This window comes from Argiope bruennichi, chromosome 5 (assembly GCF_947563725.1).
Source record: "Argiope bruennichi chromosome 5, qqArgBrue1.1, whole genome shotgun sequence".
Classification (NCBI taxonomy): Eukaryota; Metazoa; Arthropoda; class Arachnida; order Araneae; family Araneidae; genus Argiope; species Argiope bruennichi.
This window is the reverse complement of record NC_079155.1, coordinates 19075042-19100709: the sequence shown is the minus strand read 5'-3', so window position 1 is coordinate 19100709 and position 25668 is coordinate 19075042. Positions and strand designations below refer to the sequence as shown.

Here is a 25668-nt window from a genome sequence, read left to right as displayed (position 1 = left end):
CAACTCGTTTTCTTAGCCTTGGAATACAGAGAAATTCCTCTCATACCTGGGGCTATTCTTGCGGTTGTTAGGTTTGAAAAGCTTACGTTACCTCATCACCGTCTCGTGCCCAGTTTGGCCGGATTTCGAGACCCCTTACTAAAGATTTCACCTTACTTCAATTGTCTCGAAAAATTATTTTAATTATGCCGCATTTTTCGTTGAAATGCGAGTCAAAAACACTAATTGCTTTTCAGTGATAAAACGGTGATCCATGATCGAAAAACAATTTTGCTTCTTTTAATTTTTGAACCTTTATTTTTAGCTTTCGTTTGGAATAGTTATTTGATTAAATAAAAATCATATGATTTATCGAAATAGGTTACTTGGAAATGAAACTGTTATGAGTAAATTTTGTCTCCATTCACCAGTGTGTAGCAGTGAAAATGGCGTTCGGGGGAATAAAACTTCTTTTTTCTCACTCCATTGTCATATTTCGTTTATAAAATATGAAATAAAGTATTAATGATATTTCTTTACAATCCATTATCCTAGATTTGTAGTATCGAGTATACATCTTAACATTTTCCGTTTCTATGTTATTGATGTATTAACCGTCTTTACTGGTATGTCGAATGTAGCTTGCTATTTTGGCTATGACACCATTTTTTCATATTCTTATTAGTGATTATTATAAAAATTTTAGAATAAGAAAAGTGTTCTTTAGAATTGTGACAAATCAATCTACTTTCAGCTGTCTAACTACTAAAATGAATCCTCACTTTCCTGCGAATATAATTATTCTTTTCTTACTCTTCCCATTACAATTGTTTTAAGATAAACAGACCTATTATTTATTCCTCCCTCAAAAATTCAATTTTCTGCTGGGAAAAAGCAAATCTTTTTTAATAATTCGTATTATATATGTTAATATTTTTTGATAGACAGTGGGAAAACGATAAAATATTTATCATCCTAAATGTTCCTCTCATATGACTGCAATTTTGTTAACACATTTCCTTAAAGTATTTTAATGAAGTCTTCGAAGAATCTATTATGCGATGCTGTCTTGGTTTATACCGACAATTATCCGTATCTTATGATAACTCGAACTACTATACGAATAAAGATAAATCCAGCGCAGTTTCCTCGCCGTCATTACCTCGATCTACCGAACACGAGGAAAAGTCTGTCCCCAGCTTTCTGAGTAAGAAAGGGTGTTCTCCGGCACTTCTGTACCGAGCGAGCCGAAGAGAAAGATTTAGTCACTGATGTCCTTGGCAAAGTGCATTGTCTTTGATCTAAGCATGCACCATGCTCTTTCTGGGAATTCCAATAGCAGCTCTTGCCTTGTTCAAACAAAAGCCTTCTTACCGACTGTTTTGCTGTCTTCTCTTTTTCCTGGTAATTCCTGCTCCTCGATTTACAAAGTTACGACGACGACTCTAGTTTTTTTTTTTTTTTTTTTTAGTAGGATTAACAGTGATTCCTCCTCGTCAAAAGTCGTAAACCGAATTGTTCCGTGTATCAGCGAAATAGCTTCACGTTTGTTATGTTGATTCTCTCGTAAAATGCAGTTACTTTGAAATAATAATAAGAAAAAGAAAAGAAAAAAAGATCTGGATGACGATATTTTCCAAGTGTTAAGTAAAAGTTCCCTAACGGTGTTTATTTAACACTGTCTGAAACGTTAATTCTTCTTGGGCCTGGGGAAGAATCCCGATTTTTGGGAAATTGTTATTTTTGGGCTTTATCCAGTTAATTGTTTCGACCTGTTCGGAAAATGCGCATCTAAACTGTGTCGCAAAAATTTAGTGATGACGAGTATATATATATATATATATATATATTAAATATCCTGACGAATAAACTCGTCATAACGCAATATGTTGTAATTTTTCCATGACGAGTACTCATCAAAAACAGTTAACTGGTTATGGGTGAATTATCGTTTTCATACACTTTGAATTGGGAAATTTATAAATTTTTTTGTAATTATATGTTTTTGTCAATTTATATAACCACCACATATTTTTCTCTATTGTTTAATAATTTTTAAGTCTGACTAGAATTTTGCTGTTCCAAATTAGAAAATTTAAATCGAGTTTTTATTATATTTCATAAATGAATGAGTTTTCGAATGGAAATAGAAATTTATAATCACATTTGTGAGCAGAATGATTTGTTTGCAAACAATAATTTAAGAAATATATATATATATATATATATATATATATATAATATAACTAATATTTTTGTCTTTCAAATTTTGAAGATTCTTGCTTTGGGGGGGGGAGAATAAAAGAAACGCCACCAATTCTACTGGCTTTGATGTTTTCAGTTCGGAAATTGTTCTACTAAATAACTCATTTCCGTGTCATGATTGTGAAGAGAAGAGATTAAGATTGTTTTAAAATAATCTGAGTGTGATTTTTTTTGAAAATTACTTTCAACTTTTTATTCATCGAATTACTGAATATTTTTAATTATCTGTTCAAAATTTATGAAACTTCCGAAAAAACAAAGAGTTCTAGCAGGCGATGTATGGATATATATTATATGACTTTATTCCAAGTAATAATAATAATATAAAATGAGAAATTTCTATAAAATACGAATTCGTTAACTTTCTTATTCTCAAAATATATTTATGCGAGTTTAATCATTAAAGTCTTCTGTAAATAGATAATGTACAATAACTACTGAAGTTAACGATGAATTTTGAAAATTTCTCCCTTTTCTACTTCCTTCTCGGGTGTGTGTGGGACGTGTTTTGATATTTCCCCAAAAATAAAATTTCCTTTTTCATTCGCAAGTTTATGCCTAAGAAAAGTATTACTATTCGTTTAAATTCTTCGAACCTGCTTATAGAAAAGATGTTTTACCGCTTTTAGTTTATTTCTTCTACTCTAACTAAAAGAGTTTAAAAAATACAGTAACCTTTGCTATAAAATTTCCGGGCATTGCGCTTTAAAGCCGAATTTAGATATAATTCTTTGTTTAAAAAAAGATTCAAAACAACAAGTAACAGTTCGCTACTTCATTATTATTTCTACCTTTTTTTAATTCAACTTCCGCGTATTCAACGAAATTTTCGGAATTTGTGGAAAATTAGAGGTAACTAGGATAAAGGTTTATCGTTTATTCAAAAGTGAGAACAAATAAGGAATCCAAATAATTACCAAGTTCCTCGGAAATCGCTATGAACTAAATAATAATTTTCTTATTACGGATGCCTAACTATAATGGAACTACGATAAGTAAGGAATAAGTAATCATTCTTCTACTTGGAAGACGAGGCGTATTTCCTTTTCCCTACTGGATCACCAATATTTTATTACCTGGTATTCGTGTCATTTCCCCCTCCCCCTCCCAACATTCCAAGCATCATTACGTTGAGCAGACGAGGCGAATTTTCCGAGAACTTTTCTAAAAAAGGGGAAATAGCATCTTCCGGGAGCATGAATTTTTAATACATTCATTTCTCCAAATATCTAGCCTTGGGTTTCTCTGAAAATATCATCCTATGGAATATGGAACCTATCTTCTCGGAAAAGACATGAAAGTCTCTCAAGTCTGCCAATATTTGCTATTTTGAATAGGATGTGTTTGAATTTTCTCGGAATTCGTGTTTCCAAATAAGCTTTATTTGATTTCGATTGCCTAATATATATATATAATATATATATATATATATATTGTTTTGCCTTTTTGCAGTTTTTAACTCGCATAGAACACAAAATTCGAACGGAAATAGTTCGCCTTAAATGATATTCTCCAGAGGCTTTTCATTGTCTGAAATTTTAGAAATGTAGGTTTGTCTCCTGATTTCTATGAAATTGGTTTCATATATGGGTTTGGTGCTCATAAATCTGTCAGTGTGTGCCAAACATTTTCGTGGACGTTGAAATCTGGAAAAGAGGATCCTTGACTGTTGCTTTCCTTCCTATTTTGTGGTGGTCAAATCTTACTCGACAAAATCGCGGAGAAACCTGCACACACCTCTCGCGATGCCGAAGTTTCGGGCAATCCCTTAATGATCCTTTTGCTCATCATTTTCTTCAGGGGCAGAAGGGAAATCGGAGATATGTATGCCCAATCTAATTATTACACTTAACCACTTGCGGTGGTTAAGACAAGCACTCTCTTGCCAAAACAGTTCATTGTAATTCGCAGCGAGGCTACACGAAATATCCTATATCTTATAAAAATCGGAAAAAGACTTATATCTTATAAAAGAATTAATATTCGACCTAAGACTGTACTTCTGAAAACTATATTCCAGCATTCAGTCGATGGGCCGCGAGCATCATTTTTTACTTCCATGACATGCAGACCTGCTGACATGTGTAGCACGTCGTTGGCGATTCTGTGGCAAAAGCATCTCGACGTGGACTTGCGTGGTTTCCATCACAAGTGGTTAACGCTTTTAAACCCATCTCGGCCATTCATAACTTGTCCGGTATGAATCGGGACTAACAATATGTTCCTGAAAGGACAGTCGACTTTAAGACAAGGAACTACATGCGTGGAAATGTGACAGTCACTGAATTGTGCCTGTGGTCTGTTATATAGTTCTTAGCTGGAGGGAGCCTTGTTTCTCAAAATGTATAAAATTATCCATTTAAATTAGTATAATTTGAAAGCTTATAAGGATGTGTTTGTTCCGTATGTCAAAACATCTGGCTCTACAACAATTTACCCTTTAATTTAGCAAGTGTTGAAAAGTTGTAAAAAAAAATGTTTTAACAGCCCATAATGAATGGAATATATATATTTTTATGTGTTCTTAGAATTGTTTAAGTTATTAATTCTTAGGGATTTATTTTTATTATTACTCAGAAATCTGTGTGCAGTTGCATACTTATGACACCCATTTGGAATGGTAGATCCATTCCCATTAGAGCCAATGAAAACACGTTGCTTCTGATCAACCGTGCTAAATACTGGATTCTGTGTTAACCGGATTAAATTTTATGTTACAATGCGTTTTGATATAAATATATACTGACAGGAATATTTCTTGGTTTGCATGTGTGCATAGTAGATATTTGTTTAAAGGCCGTATTGTGAATATAAGCGTAATATAATAAAATAATGCATAGCTGAGAGATAGGAAAAATCATTAATATTTAGGGATAGGAAGGATCGATTTACATCACTGAAAAAAAAATCTTTGGAATATATATGTGGCAAACATTGAATTAAAATGCAAAATAATTATAAAAATATGTGGGTGGGGCCATTTAGTGAATGGGCCACTTGGCTTTGTGGCCAGTAACAATAAGTCACGTCTCCGTGTTGCCACCTCCGGTTGAATGAACTGTAACTGATACAGATGATAGTGCTAAACAACGCAAGGACACGCCAAAAAGTCATTAACCGCGATTCTGATTATTCACCATTACTTTGTAATTGTAAAACCAGTAGAGCGCGAATCCCCAAACTCGTTTCAGCGGAAGCGGCGCCTGTGTCTTACTTTCAACATCGCCCATGTCTCCGTGTATCGCAGAATTAAGACACGGGCACCCCCTCTTTTTATTTTTTTCCAGGGATTTAGCTTAAAACTATTGCTGTTTTAGTCGTAACGTACTACGCTCAGATGAAAATTGTTTGATTCCTGACGCTATTTCTAGAGGTCGTGTTAAAAAAAAACTGTCAAGATCAACAAGTTTGTGAGCGTAATGATTGCAATTGTTAATCTGAAGTTGTTTGCCATTACATTTAATTTGTAAAGAGCTAGAAATATCCTAATATATTATCACTTTGGTATATATATATATATATATATATATATTCTAGATGAATTTGTAATATTGGCATACAGATCCTGATATATCGTGACTTTATCTTAATGATTGCTGTGGTTTGTTGAAAGTATTGATTGGTAAAAGTCATGAAATGCTGGCATTAATATTGGATGGTTATTTTATTAGATTTTCAGTATTTTAATTGTATTTGCCTTAATTATTTAATTGTATTAGTTTGCAATTTTTTCGTTTTTTAAATAATAAGTGATTAAAAAAAGCTAAACATACACTCATATATATATAATAAATAATACACTCCCGAGTATCCGGTTCATGACTATCCGGGTTCCGTACTATCCGGCCGAGTTTTCTTTTTTCATAATTAAATAAGGAGGGTAAGGCGTTGTATTGGCAATATTGTTTATATTTCCAGCATTTAAGTTGCTAATTACAGAATTAATGTTAAAATGTGAACAGTTTATATCCTTTAACTTTCTTTTTCACTAATAAATTCTGGAAACGTACAGTGCAGTGTATAAACATACATAAACTACCAGTACAAAGCCTTCGATTTTAACTCGACACATTACCGGCAACTGCTTCTATGATTCACCGGGACGCAACTGCGTTCACATTGAGATAAATGAATGGCTTAGTATTCGATAAAAAGCGAGAAAATACGTATTATGTCTGTGGGCTTTGGTATAAAAACTTTGTCTTCTAGTATTACTGGACAAAGAACAAAGAAATGAGTTCATAGAACTCCGGCCTGTCCGGCTTCTTTGTTATCCGGCCTTCCTTTATGCCATATTAAGTTGGATACTCGGGAGTCTATTGTGTGTGTATATATATATATATATATATATATATATATATATATATATATATATAATATTATCCCCATGCTCTACAATTCGTGGATTGGCCAATTTTTCACTTTTATTCTTGTTATATAAGGCAGCTTTTGAAAAGCCGTAAGATAAATGGGTGCTGTAAGAATTGTGCACTTTTATTTTTAGTGAGTTCTATTGTTTCTTTTTCACATTTCTCCGTGCAATTCCTTCTTACGAAAAACAATTTATGAGCGAAGGTTAAAAATAGCACCAACATTTAGAAAATCAAAGATTGTTTGAAGAATTTTATGTTCTTTAAAAGGATCGAAATGGATTTGTTCCATTAAGCCGCAGTACGGCTTTCGTTATCTAATACCATTCTCTTACTAAATATTTCCTGGGAAATCTTTCCTCTTCTATTTAAAAACGTTTTTTAAAGAGAAATTTTAGCTTCATTTTGTTCCCACAGTTTGTGAAAGGATTTCATTTGATAATAGATGGGAAATAAAAAAAAAATCCTTCAATTTCCTTGACATTTCTGGGAATTGTATTTCTGTTACGTCGATGTTCTAGCTCGTATTATTATAATCCATCTCTTCACTATTTATTTTCTACTTTTATGATTTCAAAGTAAAAAAATATATATGCACTTTTTTTAAAACAAAAGTGTCAGAATATATTTTTGCTTCATTTTTTTAGTTGTCTAATTTATTTTAATTAGACTGTTGAGCAAAAATCTAAAAATAAATATGCTGGTTTTATTACTTCTATTGTCTGAAAACTCTTTTGTTGTTATACATTTTGGGAGTAATCAGAATTGAAGGCATAATCTCATATCGTATTATATCCTCTTCAAAGATATCATCATCATCATAAGAAACGAATAAATGATTTTAGCATCATGCAAACATTTAATATGTCAGAACTCATCGTATATGCAGGGTGTTTCAAAGGTTGTTTACTAACTTTAAAGATGGGCCGGAATAATGAAGTTAACCATTGTTGCAACTGAAGTTGGAAATTCAACACGAGTGCGCAATGTTGGAGACTTATATTAGTGAATTAAATGAAAGAAAATGTACGCTAGATAAAATGTGCGACATAATTTACTATTGAACAAGTTATGGCTTCAGAAGATAAATTCTTTGAATACACGCTTTAAGTATTCCAACAGTTGGTACTGCGTTTACTTTTTCTTAACATGTTTCATCCGATTTATAATCTGGTTATTAAAGCAACTTGGTTGTTTTCTATTTTAAATTTACGTAATATTAAGTATGTGTTGTACATTTTTTTTTATTTTCCTAAGAAAGACCCTCTGTAACCCCCACCCTCACCTTTCCAACCCTTACTCTACTGCAAAAAACGTTCTTTTATTCCTGACCTACCTTGAAATGCTCTTTTAGACGCCCTATCTATCTATGAAGAGCATTTCGGAGAATTTGTTTCATTGTATAAGAATTCATTAATGCGAATGTTTTTATTCTCCAAGCTCTTTTTTTTTTGGGGGGGGGGGAGAAATTTTTCTGCGAAACATTTCTTTAAAATCTAATTTTGCCTCTGAACTCTATTTCTGGTTGTCTGTTTTTTTCCCTCTCGCGCTTTTGCCAATCTGAGAACGTGCGTTTGCTGTCGTTGCTTGTCTGCGTCTAAAAAAGAAGGTCATTAAGAGGCGCATTTTTGTTTTGCGGTGGCTCATTTTTATCTTCTTTGCTCAAAATAAATTGCGCGATTTGATGGTGATTATTTTATTTATTTTTTTTAATCTAAGGTGCCGCTCACTTCTTAATGAGATTTTAGTTATCCTACTAAAAAGGTTTTTCCCCCTCTAGGTGTCTTTTTTTTTCCTTCTTGCTAATGGTCGTTACTTTCTACGTAAATGTTTGTGTTATTTTGTTTTCAGATCATGGTAATGGATCTCAAACAACTTCAGTCTTTCCGACCAGCTATAATCGTATTAGATTGTTTTATTTGATTTTTAAATTAAATTTCAAATTAAGTTAGTATTTTCGTGTTTTTAAATTTTCCTTCCTTATAACCACCCCACCCCCCCTCTTCGTGCTTTTAAACTTTTATGTAATCATGTATTTCTACATATCAGTGGTTTATCAGAGGATTACTAATAATCAAACCGAATCTGAGTGGCTTGGAGGATTAATGGTAAAGATTTAGTCTTGAACCAAGCAAAAGGCATAGATTGAAACGAGCCAGATCTTCGATGTGCGTTTATTCCATACTAAGAGGGATAAAGTGCTTCTGAATTTGAATGGTGTTTGTGCACAGCAGCATTGATATAGAATGTCGGTCGGCCTTCAAAGGTTTCCTTAATATAGCTGCTCGTATTATGGCCATCCTGCATGTGCTTTCATAGATATTCTGTCAAATCCCGAATGTCTTTACATTCCTCTTATTAATTGTAGGGCCCTAGCTTTCACATTACCTGTGAATTTAATCATATTTGTTTTTCAAAGTTATCTTATTGATTTCAGCTGTTGATAATTATGAGTACATATCACTTATCAATTGCTGAAATTTACATATTATTATAACTCATAAATATTTGTTTCCTGCTTATTGTTATTATCTTTATATGCATTTTGCTCGCACACATAAGCGATAGCAGCGATATTTGACTCCGGCCATTAGTGTTAATGCATATTTTTTAAAAAATGTTTTTATCATTGTCAGAATAATGGGAGTGAAGTGATGGGCCAAATTAATATAGGTGCTGTGGACGTCAGCTGAAAATGAACTAAACTGCTTAAAAAAATCTAGTAAATTATACACTTTTTAAATAGCTGCCGAAATAATGATAGATTCCGGATGCTGCTTATTAACGAAGACAGTTTATGGAAGAATAATTTTCTACCCAATTACCGTCACCACGTACAGACACTGCTTCGCATAAAAAAATTTTAATAGAAATTTGTTCACTTTTTTTCCCACTTTAAAACCGAAGTGGATCGATAATTTATATCTAAAATTGCGATATGAGTGAGCACGTGTCAGAGCACTGTGTATCTTTTTTTGTAAAAGGAAAATCCCGCATCAGATTTTCCTTCGAAATCCCCATTCGTCGAATCGCAACCGATCTCTTGTCCTCCCAAAAATAAACTACTGCGAAGTGCAATCCGATTTCGAGCTATCGTGTTGACATCCGAAATACTATATTTGCGGTTTTCGGAACCGTGCTCAGCGAACCGGTGTCCGTCATTTCCCGCCGCGGAAGTTGGCAGGTATAAAAATCAGTGCTCTTTCCTTCGCCCCGCTAAACGACGCGCTGCATTTGGTTCGTTTCCAGATACAGCAAGACGACTTTTTCCATTTATTTACTCTTATTTTTCTCGGCCCTTTTTATAGCTCTTATGACTGTACGGGCGAGCCCCGAGAATAATAAAAAAGAACTAGTGGTAATAATAAAAAAAGAAAGAAACGAACACTCTTTTCCACGTAGTTTAAAAATGTCCCTTTTATTCGGGAAAGGAAAGATTTACTTTTTTTAATATTTTTTTTAATGCGTGTTCCTCTTATAGGGCGAGACGGATCGATCAAAACTTCAGTCATTTGTAGCTTTCGGGGGGTCGTGTACTTTCTGCAATCTGTATTAGTGTATTTATTATGCACATGTCTGGTCAATAATCAAATTTAGAACTATTAGGCAGGGAAAAGTAAAGCACTTTTTTACATTCAGATTTAAGTTATGAATGACCATGACATATTAGATTAACATCTATTTAAAATCATCTAATAGGAATTAGCATGGTTATTCAAAATTGTTAAGTACAGAGATGTAACGACCGGGAGGGTATGGGGGGGGGAGTAGATGCATTGGGTGCCATTTTCATGGTATGCCATCGGGACAAAACTTCAGTGCATTTATATCAATTCTTGAAATGAAATATCCTGAAGGTGTAAAAAAATATCATATAACGTCCTGCACTCTTGCTACGCCACTGGTCGAATGGCACATGAACTGGCATTCTAATCTTGAAATTTTCACGCCACACCTGTGGATGAGAATATATGTAACTGATAAATAATATTCCCAGATTTGATAATGTGCTAAGGAACAGTATATACACACACAGTGGAATATATTTATAATCACGTTTTGCCGAAATCAACATTAATCCAGAATTTACCGAACAAAAAGTAGCGTATCTTAATATGAACTTGTGAAAAACTTAATTCAGAACAGTTATTCTGTGTATTCGTCCAATCTTTGATTCATCTATCTAGTACATGACATTCTTATTTTTATTTTTCTTATGGCATTGATGGTGCCTTTTTATACCATGATAATTCTTTTTCGTTCTACGTCACCCTCGTCAAGGTCTCGACATTATTTCTCTTTCAAACACAGAAAAATGTGAAGCTTTGGTTATAAAAAGGCAGTACTTTTTTTTTTTTATCTGTTTGTTTTCTAGTATCTTACACCTCTCTATATATGTCGATTTTTTTATACACAAAATATGTTTCAGAAACTGGATTTATGATTAACTTTTATAAAATGTCTTTTATGTAACGATTCCCTATTTTTACCCGAGAGCCTAGTAGTAAATTGATTTAATATTTTTTTTGCACATTTGAAGTTTTACTGGATTAATAATACCATATGTATGCTTTTTTTTTATACATATCCAATGAACTCGGACATTTTCATTTGCATCATATAATCGTATAATTCTAAGCAGTAAATAATTTGAGTGCACGAGTATTTGAAATATATGGATCCAAAACCTTATTTTGCACACTTCAAAATGTATTATTTAAAAAAATTATTAATCAAATTTCTATTTATTTGTTCATATACGATTTAAATAATAAAAAAAAAAGGATTTTTAACCTTTTGCACTCAGAAAAGTAAAACGATGCATAATTGTTCTCCTAATACAAGGACGTGTTTATTGCTCCAGAAAATAAATATTTATATAACCAATTTAAGTTGAATTTTCACGAAAAATTAATTTGCATCTCTTTACTATTCTATCGGTGTTTTTAATAATCAAAATTAAAAAAATAAATAAATTAAACTCCAAAATGAGGCATCATCTTGAATGGTGGTTTAGAAGAGACATTCAAGTGCAAAGAATAAATTATAAAGAAGAGGGAAGAGCACTGGTGATTTATTTGTTGTACTTTTTGTTCGATAATCCTAGGTAATCATCAACTTCAATTTTTCTTAATAAAATTTGAATTACAATTTATGTTAAATTGTATATATATATTACTAAGTATATTTATGAATTTATAATCTTTATAATGTAAATTTTTAAAAAAAATATTAATTTTTATTCCTTTTGGCACAATTTAAATATTTCGCTAACTAAAAATAATTTATATAAAATTTATTTTTATTTGAATATGATGTTTAAGTACGCGTGTGAAGCATTTAAGTGTGTTTGTAAGGGCCGCACGAAAACCTTCTTTACCTAGAGGCACCGGATACAATGTACCTTCCTGCCTTTCGCAAACATCACGCAATACAGCATTAATAATAACCAGCTTGACCGAGTTCACTCCTAACCATTCTTAAAAATGTTACTAAATTCGCTCCAAGACATAACTTACTGCCGTCACCTTCAGTAACTAGGTTGCTATAAAAGAGCACATAGAACTTTCTCAATCACAATTTTACTTCCTTCCCTACCTTATCCGGGAGGCGTTCTTTTATAGGACGCTTCGCATGTAGTATTTCGATTGATTCGATACACTTCCATGTACTATCATTACACTCTTTCACCCACCTCCTCCCTTCCTAAGCTATTTCCAATTTTTGCACAGCGACTTCCATTTTTAATGATTTTTTTTTTTTTTATCGTTCCAGCAGTGTTGTTGTAGTAGTAGTGGTAGTAGTTTGATCGGATTTCTATCTCGCTTGACCGAGCTGGGGCGCGTCCTCATTCGTTCTCGGAAAAAAAAAGTATTATTATTAGAGAACACGCCTCTTAAAATAAACCACGGTGTGTGTCTCTTTTCCGAGAATAAGCGGAACTCGTAAAAAATGTATAACACGTAAATCGCCCGGGTGAGTGTCGTGCGAGGTCTCTTTCCTGGAACAGTATAGAGTGGTGTGTACATAATGAAGGGGAGGGATTGTGTGTTTACTGCCCGAGCGAGGGGGCGGGGGTCCGTGATGCTGCAACCCTTTTGTTCCTCGGATCGATGTACCCCCCTTTTTAGAAAGGCAGATGATGGATAGCGTGCGGTTTTGTCAAAGTTGTTACTATTACTGGCTGAAGGACTGCTGCATTTAAAACCTTGCCAGTTCGGGTTGTATCATTTTTTGTTTCGTTTTCACATGGAGGCATTGGCTTCTTCGTTATGCCATTTCGCATTTTGTAGAAATTTCGTGAAGACCGTTTATTTTATTACTATTTTGTATGTACACATTTGCGATTGAAGCCGCTAATTGTCATTAAATGATTGTACTGTAGATTCCAGGTTATCAGTTGGGATCTGATTGAATAATTGATGATAACAAGTTATTTCTTAAGACGGAGACTTGTATTTGTATAAATTATATTATTTTAATGATTAAAAAAAATATTGCTTGTTTTTTGTGTACAAACATTTACTGTTTCAATTTGTTTCATTGTTTTTACTCCCTTTTAATCAGAAATATTTTGTTTTTTGATTTTTTTTTTTTTTTCTTCCTTATCTTACAGGGTGGTGAAATTCTGCTTGTTTAACAAACGAACTAAAAATTACGTTAGCGTTTGTGCTAGTAATTGGAAAGAGTGAAATTTTATAGACATTTTAGACTTAGATGTTTCAGACATACGTAATGTATCATATGTATTTCCACTTTTGGCAAATCCTTAACCCTCTTGTCAAACTCCATATCTAATAGATAAATATGCAATTTTCATCCATTAATAACAAATATTTACTTTTTCGTGAGGAACAATTAATTATTATATTTATGAATGTAAAATTATCAAAACTGTAGAGATTTTATATTTACGAAATACATTGTAATCATTTAATGTTATGACTTAAGTAAATGTAATTTATTAACCCGGGCCAAAATGAACTTCAAGTTTTGAACTGCATTCGCTTATAGATTACTGAACACTATTTGTAGGGGGGGGAATGCAAAGTACTATTTCCATAATCATTTAATGTTGAAACAAAAACAATTAAAACAAGCTTAGCCATTATGATTAAATTAATGTCCATTTCCTGTAAGGTCATACCGCAGGTTTCTTTTTCGAATTTTTAAGATCCTATTGTATATCATAAATAATATTTCATTCATTACAAAATGATAGATTATTTTCAACGAGATAGCTAACTTTCATAATGATGCTTTAACCTTTTTCGATCCGATTTTTGCATGATTAAAATTTTAAATCCCATGTACAAATGGTTCTTTCTACGACAACCCATGTAAAAGTTGGATAGATTGTATCCAATAGGGAATGAGATTTAATATCTGGAACCATCAGGGCCGAAAATATTAATTTTATTTTGTTTTAGAATTAAAGATGCTCGTCGTCTTTAGAATGCTCATTTTCCAGCAGTTGTTATGGCATACTCAACAAATTCGAGTTACTGTTCATGGTCATCATATGTTATTATAACGCATGATTTAGGCCATACAAATGTATGGCATCAAATCTTCACGCCGCCGGGGGCACACATAGAAGAGAAATGCATGTTCACAGCGGGTTTGCATGAAAAGAAAAAATTCTAGGAAGAAACATAGCCTTTCTATTTTTTTTAGAGACTTGTTGTATCATGCACGTATGCTGTCACATTATTACTTTGTAACTGATAATTCCCTTCATTTTTTATATATATTATTACTGAAAAATGCCCTTTTGAAAAACAAAGTGGATTGACAGCTGTATCCAAATAATGACATCAGACATGATCTTCTAAGAGAGAATTTGCAGCAACTACAATTAAAAGTTACATGTGAAGATCGTGAGATGCCTACTTAATGAGCGGACTTTTTAAAAAAGATTTCCTGGGTTTCCTGATTGTTTTCTTCTTGTGTTTTTTTTATTACATAACCGAGGAAAGTGTTTTCTTATCAGCTCACCTGTCACGTGGCTGGATTGCATTAAGAGATGTCATTCTTCCATTGTCTCTTTTTGTGTGTGTGTGTGTGTGTGTGTGTGTCTGCTGTTTATTAATTCGATCACACCTTTCTCGGCATTCCTTTACTAATACGATTTCGTTTCGTTCGGGTCTTTCCTTATAATTTCGACGAACCTCGATACATTCTGCCGACTGGGCGAAAGCCGACTTTGTCGCTCCTTTGAAGAACTTCTATTCCCATTATGTTGCAAATGTGATCGTGTACATGTTATCAACAAAATTTAAAACCCGACATTCTATAGAATTCTTAAGCATTTTATTGAATGCCGAAAACATTGTCAATATTTGAAATGATTCATTTTCACACATTTCCTTGGCATTATATAGAATGCCACATGACAAACCGGTAAAGCATGAAATCCATCTCCAAATCTTTACAACTCCTTACAAAATTCAAAATAAAATTATTTTTCTTCCTTGATGCAACAATTAGGTCCATATTTTATTTTGTTTTCTTTAATAAAAAAGCCATAAATTTTATCCTGTACAGCTTTAATTTTACGTATTTTGAGTAAAAATTTTTTTAATAACGCCCTTTATTTTTTCAAAATAGCATTTGTATAGCCTTATCATGGCTTTTTCCCCATTGTTTTCCATTTATCATTTTATGGAATGCTTTGTTATTATATGTATTTTCTAGGCATAGTATATAATAATTTTCTTATTTCATGCTTTGCCTGAAAACTACAGGCACTCTATAAAATTCTTAAATATTCTATAAAATATAGTGGTAATATATATATCAATGATTTCTATAGTTTTCACTCTACGGCACCCTGGAGGCAGTCGGATATGTAATTCTCTTAATTTTATTTATTTCCAATTTAAAGTTTAGCTGTAGAATTTTTAATATGTTAATGATTTATGTATTTTGAAAACTTTATAAATGTGATTAAGATAAATTAATAATAAATAATAAATTTAATTATTTTATATACTAATGTGTACATCCACCTTCTGCTTGGCGCAGCATGGCCAAATTTGGCTTTTGCGCTAGTATACCTTACAATCCAATTTGATTCTACTAGTTATTATCAAAATTTGCTGAATATATATATGCACCCAAAAAATGTTTGGAATTTCTGATGTATACCAATGCTCTTCGTCGAAAATTCTAAAACCTTAAGCTTTCAACAAAGAGAGAAAGAGAGAGAGAGAGAAAGAAAGAAAAAAAGGAACCACAGGGGCTTCAGACTGAGAGGATGTTGTTATCTCTTAAATCTTATGTCCCATGGGGCGGCGCAGAACGATGACAACAAATCTTTTCGTACATTCACCTCCCCCTTCCTTGGAATATAACAATTGACATGGCTTACAGAATTCTGGGAAGCCCCATCCCGAAGTTCTCCCTCCCCTCTCAGTAGCTAATTCAGCCAGATGTCATCTCAACTCGCGGCAGATGGTTTGCGTCTTCTCCCCCCTGCTGGGAAGTTCAGAGGTCATCTCTAGGTAAGATCCCCCTCTCGAACTGGTTTCAGGTATCCTCGGAAGACAAGCCACCAATTAAACGTTCTTGGAAAAAACCATCACCGAATATCCGTTTGTGCGCTCCATTTTTTTTTTTTTTTAATATTTTATTTTCCCTCTCTTTTACCCTCCTTCTCTTATTTCCTCTGCTAAAAAAAAGAGAGAAAGAGAAACTGTTGGTGGAGGAGGAAGTGAGTACATCAAAAAATCCCCGGGCTCGTCGCATACAAAATTCTGGCAAGATTGGAAAAGTTCTCAGAATGAGAATTTCTAAGGGAGATGGGGAGTGCGGACTACTTCTCGGAAACTGATTCGCTTCGAGTATCTTTTTTTCCTCCTCCTCTTTTTCTCCTTTCCTATTTGTCCTATCAAAGTGCACTTTTTCACATTTCATTTTCAGTGCCATATCTCGGAGTAAAAAATTTCTGTTCATATTTTTTTCCCATGGTGTTTTTTGAATTTGAAAAATCCGAGAAATGTCGTGTTGATGCTTAGTGCTCGTGCTGAAAAAAATTAAAAGGAGGAACGACAGGAAAAATGTTTAAAAATAAAAGAGTAGGTTTGCTAGGGAGGGGGTGGGATAATAGGAATGACAGGAGGATTGAAAATGCACGAGGCTGTACTTTTTATGCTTTCTTTGTCGTATTTTGCATTATTTTCAGAACGTTTTTAAAACCTGATTTTTTTTAGAATGCAAAAAAAGAAATTTATTTTTAATTATATTGAATAGTATATAATATTAATATATATATATGAATTATAGAATTAATTATTGAATAAAATTTATTAATTTGATTATATATATAGAATTTATTATCTTAGTTCTTAACTTTAGAATTCATTATCAGAAATGTTATGAAGCCTTGATATCATTTCCCCCTAAATTCAGTACCAGTTGATGCCATTTAAATGGAATCAAAATGTAATTAAATTTATCGATTAACTGATTATTAAGTTCTGAAACTATATTGAAAGCGTATTAACAGCATTGCGCATAAATGTACAAAATTTTGAATCTCAAGTTCATTAAAAAGTCAAAGGAAAGCAATACAAATTTCATCTTTACAGACAATGAAGCATATCAAATTTTAATAAAAGTGTTGAAAATTATAAGTTTTACTTCGTCACCGGCCGAAGCATAGAATAAAATGTATACCCCCACCCTGAAAATATCGGAACATGAATCAATTAAAGAATGGGTTTCTACCCACTCTTTCACTTAAAATGGTTGGATTAACAATGTTCGTTATTGGTTGCAATATGTCATAATTGTTCTATAAAGAAGTGTTTTTTATGTAATGATATGACCCTTAGTTTTCCTTTTTGGGGACTATGAGTATGTTTCATTCTTAATCTAATAGAATTGGAAAGAAAACAACGATAAAATAATCTATTCCTGACATCACCCACTCTTCACCACCCCGCAGATTATTCTAGAAAACTTAGAATTAAAATCTTGCACCAAAATAAAGTGCATCAGCATGTAGGCCTTGTCTAATAGATATTTCTTTATCCGCTCTGTACCTCGAATTGCAGTTCTTTGAATTGTAGGTGTAGCCGCCGCTGTTCTTGAATAGATAAAATTCGAACGTGATAATGGTGACGTCATCTGTCTCAATAATCGAGACAGGCGCGTGTTTTTATTAATAACAGTGTTAAACTCTGCATTCTAACAAGAAGCAGTGTTCGATTCTAAAGTTAATATCAAACTGCTTATTATAAGTTTTAATTCAGATAATTAAAATTCGTAATTCAATGTATGAAGTTAAATTCTAGTGAATTCATTTAATCCTGGAATTATAATTTGTGGGGAAAGTTAAATTTATGGTTTCGAAAATAATGCTAGTAGATTAAATAAGTGGTTGTATTAATGGAGTAACGTCATAGTTGTTAGTTAAGTCTTAAACAGTGGCGGATTTTGAGAATAGGAAGTCAAAAGCGTGCAATTATTTTGAGAATATTCCTTCTATTTTGGAGATAAACTGCTGACATAAATGTGCCTCGAATGGATTTTGACGTTGAAGGTGGAATTTTTGAAGGAGCACTTAGACTCCGGATCCGCTATTTTCTTTACTAGAAAGCTGATAAAATACCTAAAAACATTTTAACCTTTATATATATATATATATATATATATATATATATATATATATATATATATATATATATATATATATATATATAATATTATTTGTTGTGAAGTAGAATGCAGTTTGGACCAGCAGTGAAGAGACTTTTTACATTTTAAAATTCTTTTTAATCCATCGGGAAAGCATAATTATTTACAAGCAGAGAAGCGGACAAGACGTCCGCCACAGAGCAGTACAAAAGCCGGAGTGGTGAAAAAGGGCCGAAATAAATTATCCCTCGCCTTATATAACCTTAGATTTTGATAGGGAAAATATTTCTTCATTGTGCTAATATATTAATAAGATTCTGATAGGGATTTCTGACACATGTCAATCACATGTAAGGGAAACACAGGGATCTTTTAAGAAAGCATGTGCTTACTGGACATTTTTACCCCTTCACGCCGAGCGTGTGAAAGTATCCGGCGTTTAGCTGACTAAGCAATTTTATGAAGCTTCTCTTGAATTAATTTAGTAGAGAAAGTGGAATTGGATCACGAAATAAGAGAATATTTTTAGAATGAAGTTACTATGAAAATTAATTAAATCGAAATTAAAAGTTTAAAATATCATTATATATATATATATATATATATATATATATATATATATATATATATATATATATATATATATATATATATATATACAAAAGTATTAGAATCAAGTTAATAGGAAAAACAAAAAATCAAATAATTAAACCAAAAAAATATAAAAAAAGAATCCGGCCTGAAGACTATATTCCTGAAGAATATATATATATATAGCCTAAAAATCAGTAAAACCTGTAGTTAAATATTCAGAAAGTACTAAATAGAAAGGGAAATAAAAGAGAATTTTTTAAAAAAAGTTTGTAAATTCACTTAACTGGGAATAAACTTATCTATATACTTCTCTCTACTCTTCAATACTCAAAGCAATCCATTGACAGTGTCAAGCGGCTGAAAGAGTTAAACCAATCTAAAAAAGCAGAGTGCTAAATTTTTCTCTCTTTTTCTTCGGCATTTGAATAAATTTTCACTAACTTAACAATCCAGGGAATTAAAGAAATTTTGAAGCTCCGGAGTACGAGGACGAGCGTCTCTAACGCCTATGATAAAGGAGGAAAAGAAAAAAAAAAATTGCCACTAGTCTTAATTTCTGTAATGAGTGCAACCTGTTTGTTAACTTTTGTATATTTGTAATGAAAATGATTGTTGCCTCCATTTTGAATTCTTTAATGCAAACATTTATGTTTCACAATGATTCGAAATAAGAAGAACTTACTCGTCATTACAATCATTTCAACCTTTTAGATTTCTGTTTTGACCATTTGGCTTTTTTTTGAGAATCTTAATTTAGTATTTTAGTTTGTGTTAGAGATTTAAACCATAAAATGATACATTCTGCGCATTGATTTGAAAACATAATAGTCGTTGCTTTGTTTTTATTAGTTTAATATTATTAATCCATGAAATAATGTTTACCATAAATTTGTGTGGATACAGAGGAACATTACAGAAACGGGTGGAGGAATCGACTTTATATTAATATTTTAATGATTTTCATTGTTTTGAAAGACATTATTTAATCTGATATTCCAATATGTATTTCCTTTAAAGAATTACCATCAAGTTTTGGATACAAGTCTAACAAAACAATAAAATAAACTGTCTCGCATCAACAAAGTTCACCTAAATTTACGCCGTCCAAATTTATGTCAAAACTGCATATATAATATCCTTACGGATAAAAACGTAGCATGATCGAAAAATTAATATTAATGAACTCATTTGCCGATGCAAATCACCAGATAATTATTTCCTAAAGATGTACGTTCATCCAAAATGATGTTCTAACGATCCAACTTAAAATATTCTCTTTAAAGCAAGCAATCATTAAATGGAGGGTTGTCCCTCGGTTTCCTCTAACAAATTGTAAAAGCTGGGGAACTCTCCCGGGACCGACGAGAAAAGAAGAGAACGATCTGTGAAGTCATAAAGCTTCTCCCGGGACGGCATCAGAAATTTAGGAAACCGATTCGTAGTCGCAATAATTGCTTCTGTGTAATTACGCGCGGCGTATAAATAGCCGATTCTGCGAGAAGCAAAATAAGTGTACTTGGAAGCGAGTTGCTGAATCGGAAGCCTTCGCACGAAGCAAACAGCCAGCATCATTTATGTTGCCGGAAAAATTATCTCGATTTTTGGCAGCGTGCCTGCATATTGTAATCGATGGCTGCCTCCTTTTCCCAGAAAAGAAATTAACAGGACAAAATAATGCTTCACACACTATTCTTAAATTCGCTGTCGAGGTGCCGCTTTTTTTTTTTTTTTTTTTTTTTTAATATTTTATTTTGGCTCTTCGCGGAAGGGTGGGGTGCTGAAGTTTCCCAATTCTTCACTTTGCGTAGTGGCCGTGGTCGTGTTTTTCGTTTTCGTTACGTACTTAGTGCATTTTTCACAAGGCTTCATTGTTTTCATTCCTTTATGGTGTTCCTATTTGTATTCGTATTTTTATTTGCTTCAAAAACTTTTATGGGTTAATTTAGTTTTTAAACAGTTTTAGTGATATGAACGTCCTGTTTTAAGGCAATGCTAGGGTTATGTTGGGACGGACCTCGTTATTTTGAACTGCGATCTGGTGACGAGGACGACACCTGAACTGGCACCCCTCCTCTCTCTCTTCAAACTAGTTTTTAAACAGAAATGTATTAAGATTAATATTTCGTAACTACATTGTGAGAGAGATTCTTTTGAACCGCCATTTGGTAACGCGGATGATACTTAAATCGGTACTCTACTCGTTAAATTTCTACGTCACACCAGAAGTCGGAAGAAATTTGACTTTCGATATGCACTATAAACAATGGATTTCCGATTGAATAAGATTTCGAACCTGGGTGCCTCCACAAGGTCACGCGGTCTTTTTCATTAGCTAATAAAATTACTTGAAAAAATTATATTCTTTGAATCTTTTTTTCAGGCATACAGGGTTGGCATGATCGAAATGATATAAACATTTAAATGCATACCGACATCATTTAACTCACTCGAAAATAAAAATAAAAATTCCCATTTACGAAGAGGAGTATTTCTTGTTTTGACTGAAATTCAACTCAAAATCATTTTATTAGTTTGAAGTTTATTTTTTAAAAAAGATTTAGTTGTATTTTGTTATCGAATTGGTTTCATCGTTACTTCATTGAACTCTTCAATAGACTTGTTTACTACTGAGCGCAAAACCAGGAAATGATATAAAACGGTATTTTTCACATGATTATTATCGCATCTTTCCTGAAATCTAAACTTAGGTAATGCAAAGATGCGAAACTTGTTTGACGGCATATCTCTTTCTTGGTTTCACTATACAATACGGCATTCATAGAGTCAAAGTAGGAAAGTAAGGATGTGTGCACTATATAAATGTTTACGAACGTCTTGGGACATGCCACCTATTTCTTCCAAGGTCACCAAAGTTCATCCCTATGGGTCAGGGGTTTCGTCGGTTTTCCCCAAAATGTCTTAACATCTGACTCAGTAGTCATTCTTACGTCATTAGTATTCTTTTAAATTCACAGTGATATGTTTGCTTGTAATTTAAAATGATTAAAAAAAAATGGTGCTGTTACGCGCTTATGTGAAACTATTGTACGTTTGAACTTTTGCTATAATATCTATAATTGAAGTTACTCGCAAACTTATTAAGATTTTGTGGTTCGAATAAGTGGGTTTTTTTTTAATGTATTTATTCTCTTGTTCCTTTGTTTTATAAAAATGAAGAAAAGACTCAATTATGTAAATACGTCTGCTGTTTTTATTCTCGCAATAATAATGGCATTTTCAAATCTTAGTGAAATTTCCTTCTTTTGCATTATAGCTAGAAACGCATGCTATGGATATGATATCTTATATAGATTTGACGATGTTAGCATTTGCTTGTATACGAGTCCATTGAAAGAACCAAACGCGTTGCTCTTATCTGTTTTAATATGCATTATGCATTTACTGATGGTTGTGTTTATGGAAAACATTAAACAAAAAAACAAGGACTTAACCTTTAGTTATTTAATTTGGTAATCTATTTCAGTATCAATGCCATTAGTGATAATATTATCGATATTTTTTTAAATGTTCACTTCTTTGTCACTTTTTAATCAAAGACAAATCGTGTAGCGTTTATAATGGTATATCTCTACTGATATTTTAAATGGAACTTTAAAGATGAGACCCTAGTCTATATCTACCTTCGAAATAGTAACAGATAGTGCTTAGTGTAGTATTTAAGATGGCGTATCTTTCTTCCGGTCCAACTTATTTACTTACCTTCGTTTGCGCACACAAAAAGCTTTGAGTATTAATCTTTTAACCCCACAAAGACTGGATTATCTTATAATAAACTTTTGTAGTTTCTAGCGTATGTTTACCATAATGCCTTGTCTATAAGGGGATGTTTAAGTTTAGGAATCGTCAGTAGAGGAATGAATCCGTTTCGAAACCAGGTTCAGGTGATTATACCTTGTGTATGTGTCCTTGAAGCACATTAAATTTGGGGTATTGGGTCTCATCCGTACTGGACATTTCCGACGGGTCATAAACGTCCAATAAATCATCTGTAGCTCATTAAAAAAAAGGGGGGTCAAGGAATGATTAGTTTAGGTTTGTTAAAAAACATGTTAGCTATCGGCAAGAACATTTGGCTAGAAAATGTATTGGTATTTTAACTAAATTTTGATGCTTAAACATAAGGGAAAAGCTTTTGTCTCTTTGTGTATGTAAGGGCTGACTCTAAAACGTGCTTTTCAGAGAGATTTAAAAAAAAAAATAATTTTAAATTAGAATCGCGTCTGAATCAACTCCCCCCCCCCATATACACTAATATGATGCGGAAATACAGAGAGGGGAGTGCTGCTTCTTCATCTGATTTCGGTTTAAAATAGTGAGGTTCGTACCAAAATAGTCGATGTAGCTGTCATAAACGGAACTTAGTTTTGACACATATATCTCTGACATTGACATTTATTGCCATTTCGGAACGGTTTTAAACACATAATATTTTATGAAAGCTATGTGAAATGTTTCATTACTATGGTCAGCATTTAAAAATAACGCCATTCTTATGTCTAGGTTAAAATTTGTGTGGTTTATTTCAGTGATGCGTTTTTCCTTTTACCATTTTATACGAAAGACATAAATTGTGTAGGTGCCAGCCTTTATAAACGACCATTTTGAAGTTCACAATTCAGAAATGTCTTAAAATATTAGTATAAACGCTGAACACCTTCATACAAATTGCTGTTTAATACCCGCAGATCTTTCATAAATACCTTGTGCAATCCTCTGTTCTAATGGAATATTCAAATTCGCCCGACTTTCAACAATGGCCGCATGCTTTGGTATTTCCCGGACAGAATTATCGCGACGTTATTCTGAATATTTATTGGCATGCCGCGAAGGACACTCCGGGACGTTGCGAAAGCCCCAATCCTTTCTTTCCAAATCCCTCCCGATCCAATTCTGCAACCGCTCACAGTTTACGCGTTTTTTGAACTTGGATTTCTACATATCTGGAGATATTGCTATAAATATTTTTATCTTATTTTAATGTATTTCCCTTCTACATAACAATGTCATTAGCGAATCTGGAAAATGTGATTAAGTTTATGCAAGAGATTATGGGAATATTTGTGGCGGTTAGTTCATTGTATCGAAAACTCTGTGATCAATAAAAACGCACGTGTGGTATATTTCGCTTATTGTGGCAATTTAATTAAATGCTGCTTTAAATCCATCTGAGTAATGAAGAAGCGAGTTCTGGATTCATTTATATATATATATATATATATACTCAGCTCATGAATGTTATATTATTTTATACAACCATATCTTCTTAGAGGCAGATTAGAAGGAAGGCTACAGTCACCATGTAGTAACTTTGTAATTATTTCTGGAAATATTTCAAAAAATGTTCTCATATGGTTAAAAAAAGTATTGTAAGCTTTGAATGTTCATCAAATGCCTTAGAATGCTGATAATTATTTTTAGAAGCAGAGAAAGTAATTCTATTTCTTTTAAAATACATTTCAGAGTAATACCACTTTCGAGGATTATAGTGCTGTATGGGCCCAGAGAGTTAATTCCTTTGATCTGTTCAAATGCTTGTTTAAATGATAATAATAAACTTATAATTTTCGTCTGCAATTTAAAAATTAAGAAATCGTTGCTGTTTTGTTTTTTTTTATTTAATTCCAATCACTAGTTTATTATAAATGGTCAAATATTAAGCTAGTGAGTACAGTGAAGTGAATTCATTCTGTCTTAACTGACGTCCAACAAAGGTACTTTGTGTAATTGCAGTTGTCGAGTATTTTGTTAAATTGTTACAACTACTGAAGCCGTGTTTGCTGTATTCCTCAATAAAGCTGATGGATTCTAGAAAATCTGTAAAAGAAAAAGAAAGAAAAGAAACAAGTTCTGTGTTGTTTCTCCATTCACAAACTTAACTATATAATCACATGCGACTAATTTGAATGGTTTCTACGAAAGGCTATAAAACTAGCCATTTCATACTCACCATTGCGTTTTTTAAGCAGTTCTCCCCCCCCCCGTACCAGTTTGTAGCAGATGTGTTTTACTCCCATTTTAAGGCTAGTGGTCCGTCGATTTCTCGAGAACATACCTTTTAATTGCGCCGCATTTTTCTCATCGAACAACTCCTTGATAATTAAACCTCCATGCAACCACCTGTCTCTTTATTTTCCTCCTCGCTTTCGTTTTTTATTAATTAACAGCCCAGGAACGTTTTTAAGTGCACGTCTCGAAATTCCCCGAACGGTTCACGCAATATTGTTGTCTTCTCGCTCCCTTACCCTGGAGACATGTCATTTCCGGCATTTCGCAAGATTCATTAAATCACTAAGGCGAGGAGTTTAGAGTTCCGAGAAGCGACTTCTTTCTTTTTTCCTTTCGTGTTTTTGATTTCTTCAGAAGGCACAAGTGGCCCGTTTCGCAAGTGCGGCAAGAAACCGGATTTTTAAGGCTCGATTTAGGTCAAAAATCTTGTCCCACAAGCCGTTGACCACAAGTGAATGCACATTTCTCTCCCTCTCTCTGTCTCTGCACGGTTTCCTCGTCGTTTAGCCTTATGAAATGCGAAAAAAAAAAAAAAAAAGCTTTTAGCAAAATAACCTTCGGCGACAGATCTTCTCGCGTTCCCAGAAGCGGACACTCGAGCAGATACTGTGTCGAAAGAACCTGTGGGGGAAAAATTGGAATAAAATGTAGCTGTCCTGTTTGCTTCCGATGAAGTCATTCCGATCCATTTTGCCGAGAGAGGAAAGTGCATGCCTCCGGACTCCGCAGCCGAATTGTCAGGTGAGATCATTTTACCTTCACGGGATGATATTTGTGGCAAATTTGAGAA

The 25668-nt window shown here is 33.1% G+C and overlaps 1 protein-coding gene across 3 annotated transcripts in view; it reads left to right on the top strand.

Moving 5' to 3' along the window:
- LOC129968755 (suppressor of cytokine signaling 2-like) overlaps positions 1–25668 on the top strand; it is a 71594-nt gene that overhangs the window by 20734 nt on the left and 25192 nt on the right. The window contains exon 1 of one of the 3 annotated variants that reach the window (XM_056082975.1): positions 25376–25619. The exons of the other annotated variants lie outside the window; for them this stretch is intronic. The gene's annotated coding sequence lies outside the window, so the exon portion shown is untranslated. Of the gene's footprint in view, positions 1–25375; positions 25620–25668 lie in introns of those variants that run through there. 3 annotated transcript variants of the gene reach the window in all.